This window comes from Thamnophis sirtalis, unplaced genomic scaffold (assembly GCF_051295495.1).
Source record: "Thamnophis sirtalis isolate CommonGarterSnake01/CBP01778 unplaced genomic scaffold, rThaSir2_p1.2 scaffold_5, whole genome shotgun sequence".
In the NCBI taxonomy this organism is placed as follows: domain Eukaryota; kingdom Metazoa; phylum Chordata; class Lepidosauria; order Squamata; family Natricidae; genus Thamnophis; species Thamnophis sirtalis.
Window position 1 is genome coordinate 51,541,207 of NW_028261385.1, and position 9,207 is coordinate 51,550,413.

Sequence of the window (9,207 nt, forward strand, 5' to 3'; positions counted from 1 at the left end):
ATTGTTTTCTGCTTGATTGTTTGTCTAGTGTTAATCTGCTCATCTGGGTCTTGACTGCTGGAGAGGATCTGCTCTTTTTTTTTCCTCCTTAGCTTTTTAATTGTCTCTTTTGAATGGTGTGTAAATATGTCTATGGAGATTCTCAACCATTCAGGTCATGGTTGTTCCAAAGGTATTTTCAAAAGGCAATTGGAGTTTCCAAGTAAGTCCAGGTGCCTTTGAAAAATGCCTTTGCTTGCGCAAATATGGTTTATTTCTGTGTGTCTTGAAAGCTGATTTGTCTGAATGCCAAACTTCCAAGACTTCCCTAGCTTTTTTAAAAATTTAGCGTGGTCTAGGATGTTCAGATTCCTAGTTGAAACTGTGGTTCAATTTTCAGACAGAAAGATATCAAAGCTAGGAATTACATTCTGGTTGCGTTATATATTTATATGCAAGGTAGGACACATTCTGGTAGTCACATGAGAGTAATACCCAAAAGCCACAAAACAGTGTGGATACTTTTGATGTCTCAGAATCAATAATCAGAACAAAATGGGAAGAAAAGAAGAAACAAGATAGTATAGCTTTTCAAACCTGACTGATAGTGACATTCCAGGACACATGACCAGGCAAGAGAAGGAAGGGGGCTTAGCATGAAGGAATGAGCAACATACTGGACTACTGAAAACTAGAAATCTCCTGTAGGGGGAACATTATTCTTTCTATTCTCTGGACGGATGTGGTCCATTTTCAATTCAACTCCCACATGGCTGCAAATCTGGTGCTCTTCCACGCTTCTTCAGATGATAGACAGTGTCCCAAGACCTTACACAAGGTTATTCCTACAGTATTTTGAGTTAGAAAGGATTAAAAGCCGAGGCGAGGGGGTAAGAGAAGATGAGAGATACATTAATATTCAGAGCTAACAATCTGCATTTAGCAAATCTTAAAATGGGATGCCAAAATAGGTTTTTGAGATTTAATTTAGGTTTGCACAGGTGCTGAGATGCCTTCAGGCTGATGGGCAGGAAAAGATCCCTTGTTCTTGAAAAAACTCCAAAGTCAACTGCAACATTTATTCCTAAAGCAATGCATATATAGCATAAGTGGATATGGAAAACGTTAAATCCATAGAAGAAAAACTGAATATATGATTGGTAAAGCATCAATTCAAAAAAAGACCATAAAAAAAAAACATAGAATGCTCCCCACCAATAAATAAAAATTAAAGCTCATCTTCCTATATATTCTGCTAAATACATAATATGTGTTCTATAATATATTTTTCAACATATCGCTGCATTACAACTCAAGAAACACAAAACAGAATAACAGAGCTGGGACCTTGGAGGTCTTCTACTCCAAACCCATGTTCAAGCAGGAAATTCTATGCCAATTCAGACAATTTTTTTCCCATCTCTTCTTAAAAACCTCTAGTTATTCCACTGATTAATTGTTCCATCAGGAAATTTCTCCTTAAGTCTAGGTTGGTTGGTTCCCATTTTCATTACTTTCCATCAAGTGCTTCTTATCCTGCCTTATGGTGCTTTGATGAATAGGCTGATTCCCTATTCTATATGGCAACCCATTAGATATTGGAACATTATCATGTCATGCCTAGCCCTTCTTTTCATTCAATTAGACAAACCCAATTCCTGCAACTGTTCATTGTATGTTTTAGCCTCCAGTCTCATATGGACGGGCTCCGGATTCAATGGAGATGTAAAATTTCCACGAATGGGATTTTCCATGTATTTTGCCAGGAAATGTACAGAAGGCCAGCTCAAAAAGTGTGCGCCCTCCTACCATAACAACTGTCTCAAAACCCAATGGGGTTGTCCGTTTTGTTCTATGAATTCATAGACAGCTAATCCTAAGCCTAAGTGGAATTTTCCTGAATGGGATTTTCCAATGTATTTTGCCAGGAAATGTATATAAAGCTGGCTCAAAATGCGTCCCTCTCCTAACCATACCGACGGGCTCCAAATCCAATGGAGATGTCCATTTTGCTCTGTGAATTCATGGATAGATATCCGTTTTTCGCTACGAATTCATGGAGAGCTAACCCTAAGTGGAATTTTCCCGAATGGGACTTTCCCATGTATTTTGCCAGAAAAAGAACATAAGTCTGGCTCAAAATGTGCGCCGCCTCCTAACCATACCGATGGGCTCCAAATCCAATGGAGATGTCCATTTTGCTCTGTGAATTCATGGATAGATATCCGTTTTTCGCTACGAATTCATGGAGAGCTAACCCTAAGTGGAATTTTCCCGAATGGGACTTTCCCATGTATTTTGCCAGAAAAAGAACATAAGTCTGGCTCAAAATGTGCGCCGCCTCCTAACCATACCGACGGGCTCCAAATCCAATGGAGATGTCCATTTTGCTCTGTGAATACATGGATAGATATCCGTTTTTCGCTACAAATTCATGGAGAGCTAACCCTAAGTGGAATTTTCCCGAATGGGACTTTCCCATGTATTTTGCCAGAAAAAGAACATAAGTCTGGCTCAAAATGTGCGCCGCCTCCTAACCATACCGACGGGCTCCAAATCCAATGGAGATGTCCATTTTGCTCTGTGAATTCATGGAGAGCTAACCCTAAGTGGAATTTTCCTGAATGGGATTTTTCCATGTACTTTGCCAAGAAAAGTACAAAAGGATGGCTAAAACAGCGTGCCCTCTCCGAATCCAATGGTGATGCCTGTTTGCTCTGCAAATTCGTGGAGAGCTAAACCTAATCCTAAATTTAATTTTTCCGAATGTGATTTTCCCATGTATTTTCCGAGGAAATGTATATAAAGCTGACTCAAAATGTTTCCCTCTCATAATCATATCAATGGACTCAAAATCAGAAGGCCGGCTCAAAAGGTGTGCCCCCTCCTACCATAACGACTGGCTCAAAATCCAATGGGGATGTCTGTTTTGCTCTGCAAATTCATGCAGAGCTAACCCAAACCCTAAGTGGAATTTTCCCATGTATTTTGGTAGGAAATGTACATAATTCCGGCACAAAATGTGTGCCCTCTCCTAACCATACCGATGGGCTCCGAATCTGGTGGCAATGTTTTTCGGTTTGAATTCATGGAGAGCTAACCCTAACACTAAGTGGAATTTTCCCAAATAGGATTTCCCCATGAATTTTGCCAGGAAAAGTACACAAGTCCGGCTCAGAATTCATTCCCCCGCCTAACCACAACGATGGGCTCTGAACCCAATGGTGATGTCCATTTTTCGCTGTGAATTCATGGAGAGCTAAACCTAAGCCTAAGTGGAATTTTCCCGAATTGTATTTTCCCATGTATTTTCCCAGGAAATGTACAGAAGACTGGGTCAAAAGACGTGCCCCCTCCTAACCATTTCGTCCTCAGTGAACTGCAAAAAATAGGGAAACCAGGAACTTCATTTTAAAATGACTTAACTAGTTTAATCTAATTAAATATAATTCTGTTGAAAAACCAGTGAATTACGATAAAGTTGAAAGCACACTTCAGATAAAAGAAAATGGCTAAAGGACACAAGAATCTCCAATATGCCATTTATCGGCCCTGATGACGAAAGAAAAAAAAATCATTTTTTTCTCTTCTTCATGCTTGAAAGAAATTACATTTCTGATATTGAGGAGCATCTGATAGGAGCCAGAATTAGCAGTTGTCCAACTGCCACAGAACATTCTCTGGCTTTTCCTTTTCCCTTCTGTAGTGTGTAAAATGTACATTTTCACACAGATGTAACCTAACAAAAGTAGGACATTAATCACAACACTGAAAAAAGGCAAACAAATCTGTATCTACTATAAATGATTGTGTGTTAAATTGACATGTTCTGATTATAATTTGCCAGATTAGATCAAAACTATGATGATATTGCTGTGATTTTTCAATTTTAGTTTAAGAGTCTTAAAGTTCAGAACTTGTGCAAAATAAATTGGTCTGCAAATATTCACAATCTCAACCATTTAAAATGGACTTAGCGAATTTCGCTAAGCCATGATTTATTTACAGTACATCATTAAGTAGGCTATAGATCAGTAAACCTTATACTATGATTCATCAATCGCCCAATTTAGTTTTCATTTGTTACCACTGTAAAAATGGGATTTCTTAGAAGCAGCTTTTTGAGAAATACAATCCGAATTCCCCCTATTCAGGCTTTCCACATATCAGTCAGTTTGAGACTGTAGGGTACACTGTTTTATCAGTTTGGTCTAGTAATTAAAGGGCCGGGATAGAAACCAAGAGACTTATGAATTCTAGTCCCATATTAAGTCACATAAAATGGCTGGGTGATCTTGGGTCAATCATTCTCTCAACTCACTCACTGCTTTGTTATACAGAAAATATGAAAAGAAAGAAATATTAGGAGTTTGCTGCTTTGAGTTATTTATAAAATATAAATAAAAACTTAAGGCTTGCCAGGCAGTCCAAGCAAATGGTTGTTGTTTATCTGTTGTTTAGATATTAATCAAGGTGCAAAAGGTAAAAAAGAATTGACTTTTCACCCAGTTGATTTTAGTTGTTAAGATATCTATTTTATATACCTGATCTTTTCCTTCAGAGACAGAAAAATAATATGGCCTGCTGTCTTCACTGTTGTACAATTATGTTAAGTTTACAAAAGGAGGAAGTAGAATGCACTAAGTGAGAAACTGCTGAATGTAACATGGGTTGGGCCATCTGTGCAACTTTCTGTAACAAATCAAAATATTTGGTGTATTAGAAAGATCCTGAGAATAACGCCATTTTAATTTTTTTTATCAGATTAGCAAAATATACTTTAATTATTAAACCTCAATTAAAACTGCAGAACTCCTGTCATTTAAAATTCAACTTGTAAAAGCAAATTTATAGAGGAGAAATATGAATTCTCAATGGAGTTCAATGAGTTTACTCTACAAGGGAATCTTTAATGAATTTACCTTTTAAATCAAGGGATCAAGGGAATATAACCTAGAACCATGATGGTGAACCTTTGGCATGTGAGCCACACGAGCCATTTCTGCAGGCACGCAAGCTGTCACCCCAGCTAGGCTCCACTTCGCATGTGTGTGCGCCTCCCTCTGGCCAGCTGATTTTTGGGTCTCTGATGCACATGCGGTAGAGGCACATGGATACGGGAAGATGTGGGAAGGCACGTGCATGCATGGGGGCCCTCCCAGGAGGCTTAAGGGAAGCTTGCTAGGCCCAAAATGGGCCACGGGAGATGCAGCATTCTCCCCGTCCGGCCCCATTTTTAGTCCCAGGCGGCTTCAGGGAAGCCTGCTAGGCCCAAAACAGATCATGGGAGGGTCATGCATGCATACGCAGGAGGGCAGGGCAAGGGGGGTCATGCATGTATTGTATTATGGGTGTGGCCATGTATGCACTGTTCCCTCTAAGGTGCGCGGCCGCGCGGCCGCGCACATGGCAAGAAACCCCCGCGCAGAGGTTTCTAACTCCCGCGCAGAGGTTTCTTTCAAAGCAAACGTGGGGGAGTCCTTTGCAGGCGGCTAGAACTGGCCGCCCGCAAAGGACCTTCCCAAACTTGTTTCAGCGGCAGCTCTCAGCCTGGCGGCAGCGTCACTCAGACTGTGGAAGGAGGGGGAGGAGGAAGGAACTAAAGAGAGCTTTTACCGAGTCTGCGCCCCACAGCCAGGACTGTCCTTGCGCCCCTCAAGCCGCGTTTCTTCCCCGCAAAGCCCTTCGGGCAACCCGAGAGTTCCTTTTGGCGCCAGAAGGGCTTTGCAGGAAGAAACGCGGCGTTTCTTCCTGCAAAGCCCTTCTGGCGCCAAAAGGAACTCTCGGGTTGCCCGAAGGGCTTTGCGGGGAAGAAACGCGGCTTGAGACGCCAGGACGGTCCTGGCTGTGGGGCGCAGACTCGGTAAAAGCCTCTCTTTGGTTCCCTCCTCCTCCTCCTCCTCCTCCTCCTTCTTTCTGGAGCCCCTTCCTCAAAGATTTGGTACCAAAGCAATGGCGGTGAGGAAGTTGTGTCTTTTGGATTTTGCACTGTTGTCTTTTCAATGGTTCTCAGACTGGTTGAACCTTTAGCAGCTGGGGTGATATTCTTTACTGTTAAGGTTACAATTGGATGTGTTGGACAAATCTTAAAAGATGAAACTTTTATTAAAACGTTTGACTTAACTAAAAACGTCTTCCTTTTTCTTCTTCTTCTTAAATATGATTTATTTATTTATTTTTACTTCAGAAGTTTGATGACCATTGTACAAACTAATCCAACCTAAATGTAGAGGAGGAGAAGAAGGGGGGGGATTTAAAAAGAGCAGAGGAAAAAGAAAAGAAAGCATGAAGAAAACATAAAGAAAGGGATGGGAGGGAGGGAAGGAAGGAAGGCACTTTATGTTGAAACAGAAAATATTATATAAGGAAGAAAATGGAAATAACTTAGGAAGGAAGGAAGGAAGGAAGGAATTGCACTTAATATTGAAGGAAAAGAGAATGAAGGAAAAAGTATTGGAAGGATTGAAAGAAGGAAGGAGGAACAAAGAATTACACTTAATATTGAAATGGAAAAGAAAATATAATGAATGAAAGAAGAAGTATAGGAAGGGAAGGAAGGAAGAAAGAAAGAAACAAAGACTGTTGAAACAGAAAAGATAATATAAGGAAGAAAATGGAAAGACGTATAGGAAGGAAGGAAGGAAAAAAGGAAGACAATGTTGAAATGGAAAAGAATATAAGGAAGAAAATGGAAAAAAGTATAGGAAGAAAGGAAGAAATGTACTTAATATTGAAACAGACAAGGGAATGAAGGAAAAAATATTGGAAGGATTGAAAGAAGGAAGAAAGAATGGAAGGAACAAAGACAATGTTGAAATGGAAAAGAATATAAGGGAAAAAATGGAAAAATGTTAGGAAGGAAGAATTACACTTAATATTGAAACAATTGAATATAATGAAGGAAAAGGAAACAGGAATAAGGGAGGGCTGAAGAATTCTGGGAACTGAAGTCCACCCCTCGTAAAGTGACCAAGGCTGGGAAAAGAATCCGCACTAGGGACAATGCAAGCTATGCTTCACCCCGTCAGTCCATCTTAGCGTGCAAGAAAGACATCAGACAACGCCATAGTTGCTATGGTAGCATTTGGCTATGCGCAGCGATGCTCTCCTGGTCTTTATGGGTGGGAGGGGGGCAGTTGAGCTATGATGCTAATCCCCTCGTGGGAACACAGAGGGTGGGAGAAGAGAACCAAAGAACTTCAAACTCCAAGGTTCTGGAGTGGAGAATAAGGGGATCAACTTTGTCTAAATGATATTGACATATAAAGAACGGTTGTAGGAACTGGGTATGTCCAGTTTGATGAAAAGAAGGACTAGGGGAGACATGATAGCAGTCTTCCAATATCTCAGGGCCCAGGGTTGCTCCAAAGAAGAGGGAGTCAAACTATTCTCCAAGGCACCTGAAGGCTGGACAAGAAGCAATGGATGGAAACTAATCAAGGAGAGAAGCAACCTAGAACTAAGGATAAATTTCCTGACAGTGAGAACAATTAACCAATGGACCAACTTGCCTCCAGAAGTTGGGAATGCTCCAACACTGGAAGTTTTAAAGAAGATTTTGGATAACCGTTTGTCTTAAGTAGTGTAGGGTTTCCTGCCTAGGCAGGGGGTTGGACTAGAAGACCTCCAAGGTCCCTTCCAATTCTATTTCTATTGTATTCTCTATATTCTATTCTTTTTCTGTTCTATTCTAATCTCTTCTGAACTAAATGTTTATCTAGAACTCAAATAAATAGCTGCTTTTTGGTTTTATTTTTTTTAATATTTATCAGTCTCTCTTTTATTCCATACTTCTGGTTGAAAGACTATTCTATGTCATGCTAAACAAATGCATATTCTAGTGGCGGCGGGAGCTCGTTGGCATCTTCAGCAGCAGCCCTGCCTCCTGTGAAAAAACCAAAGATGGAGCAGATCCACGCAGATGACGTTGCTGCAACATGACTGGAGGAGGAATTCTGGGAGTTGAAGTCCACAAGGCTTAAAGCTGTCAGGTTTGAAGACCCCTGGGGTTTTTTTCCTAAAGGGTTAGGGGTGCGAGGGTCTTGTAACTTGACAGCTTTAAGACTTGCATGCTTCAATGCCAGAGTTTCTGAGCCAACATTTTGGTTGCTAAGCAGGACCGTTGTTAAGTGATACTGATATTATATAACACTTTTAATTAAGCGGGTACCTTGAATAAACATAACTTTGAGTTTCAAATAATACTGATTTCGTTGTTGTCTTAGGTGACATCTGTGAAAAAAATTAAGGTGCTCAGGCATGAAAATGTGCCGCTCAAACACTATACTTTTCCGCTCACACTGAAAAAAAATTAGAGGGAACATTGCATGTATGCATGCATTTTTGCACACGTGCACGCTTCTGGCACACGACGGCAAAAAGGTTAGCCATCACTGGCCAAGAAAATTGTAGCAAAAACGTGAAGAAAAAAAGGATAAGAGTAGTGAGTAGGCTCATTCTAGTTCATAAGAGATAATGGTTTATGAAATCGAAGAAACAGCAGAAGGTGCTGCCACAGGAAGCACTATTCCAACAAGAAGAGAGTCAAGCAAAGAAGCAAGCTCAGCAGACAAGAGTGACAAGCAAAAACAAAATTCATAGTATACTTTGAACTGCTGAAATTAAACCAAGAGCTTCAGAGAAGAAACTAGCACTGAACACCTTGAGAATTACAGGATTAGAGAGCTGGGATGAAAATAATAAGTACAGGTAGCCTTCAACTTACAATCACAATGGAGCCAAAAATTTATGTTGTTAAGTGAGATGTTAAGTGAGTTTTGCCCCCTTGTTTTGCCACAGTTGTTAAGTAAATTACTGCGAATGCTATATTAGTAAAACAATTGTTAAGTGAATCTGATTTCCTCATTGCCTTTGCTTGTCAGAAGGTCATAAAAGGTAATGACTGAAGCATCTGAATTTTGATCGCATGATTATGGGGATGCTGCAGTGATTGTAACTGTGAAAAACAGTCATAATTCACATATTTCAGTGGTGCTATAACTTTGAAGTCACTAAATGAACTGTTGCAAGTTGAGGACTACCTGTAATTCAACAAAGACCAAGAGATACATTGGGAAACAAACATCAAACACATTAATACCGTCTAAGGAGGAGATACCTGGATAGTTTAATTTAGGCTGCTGTACTTAATGGATGACTGGAATTGATGTCCCAAATAACCTCTTCAAACTGTATAATTCTAAATTAAGTTGACCCCCAAATAAATAC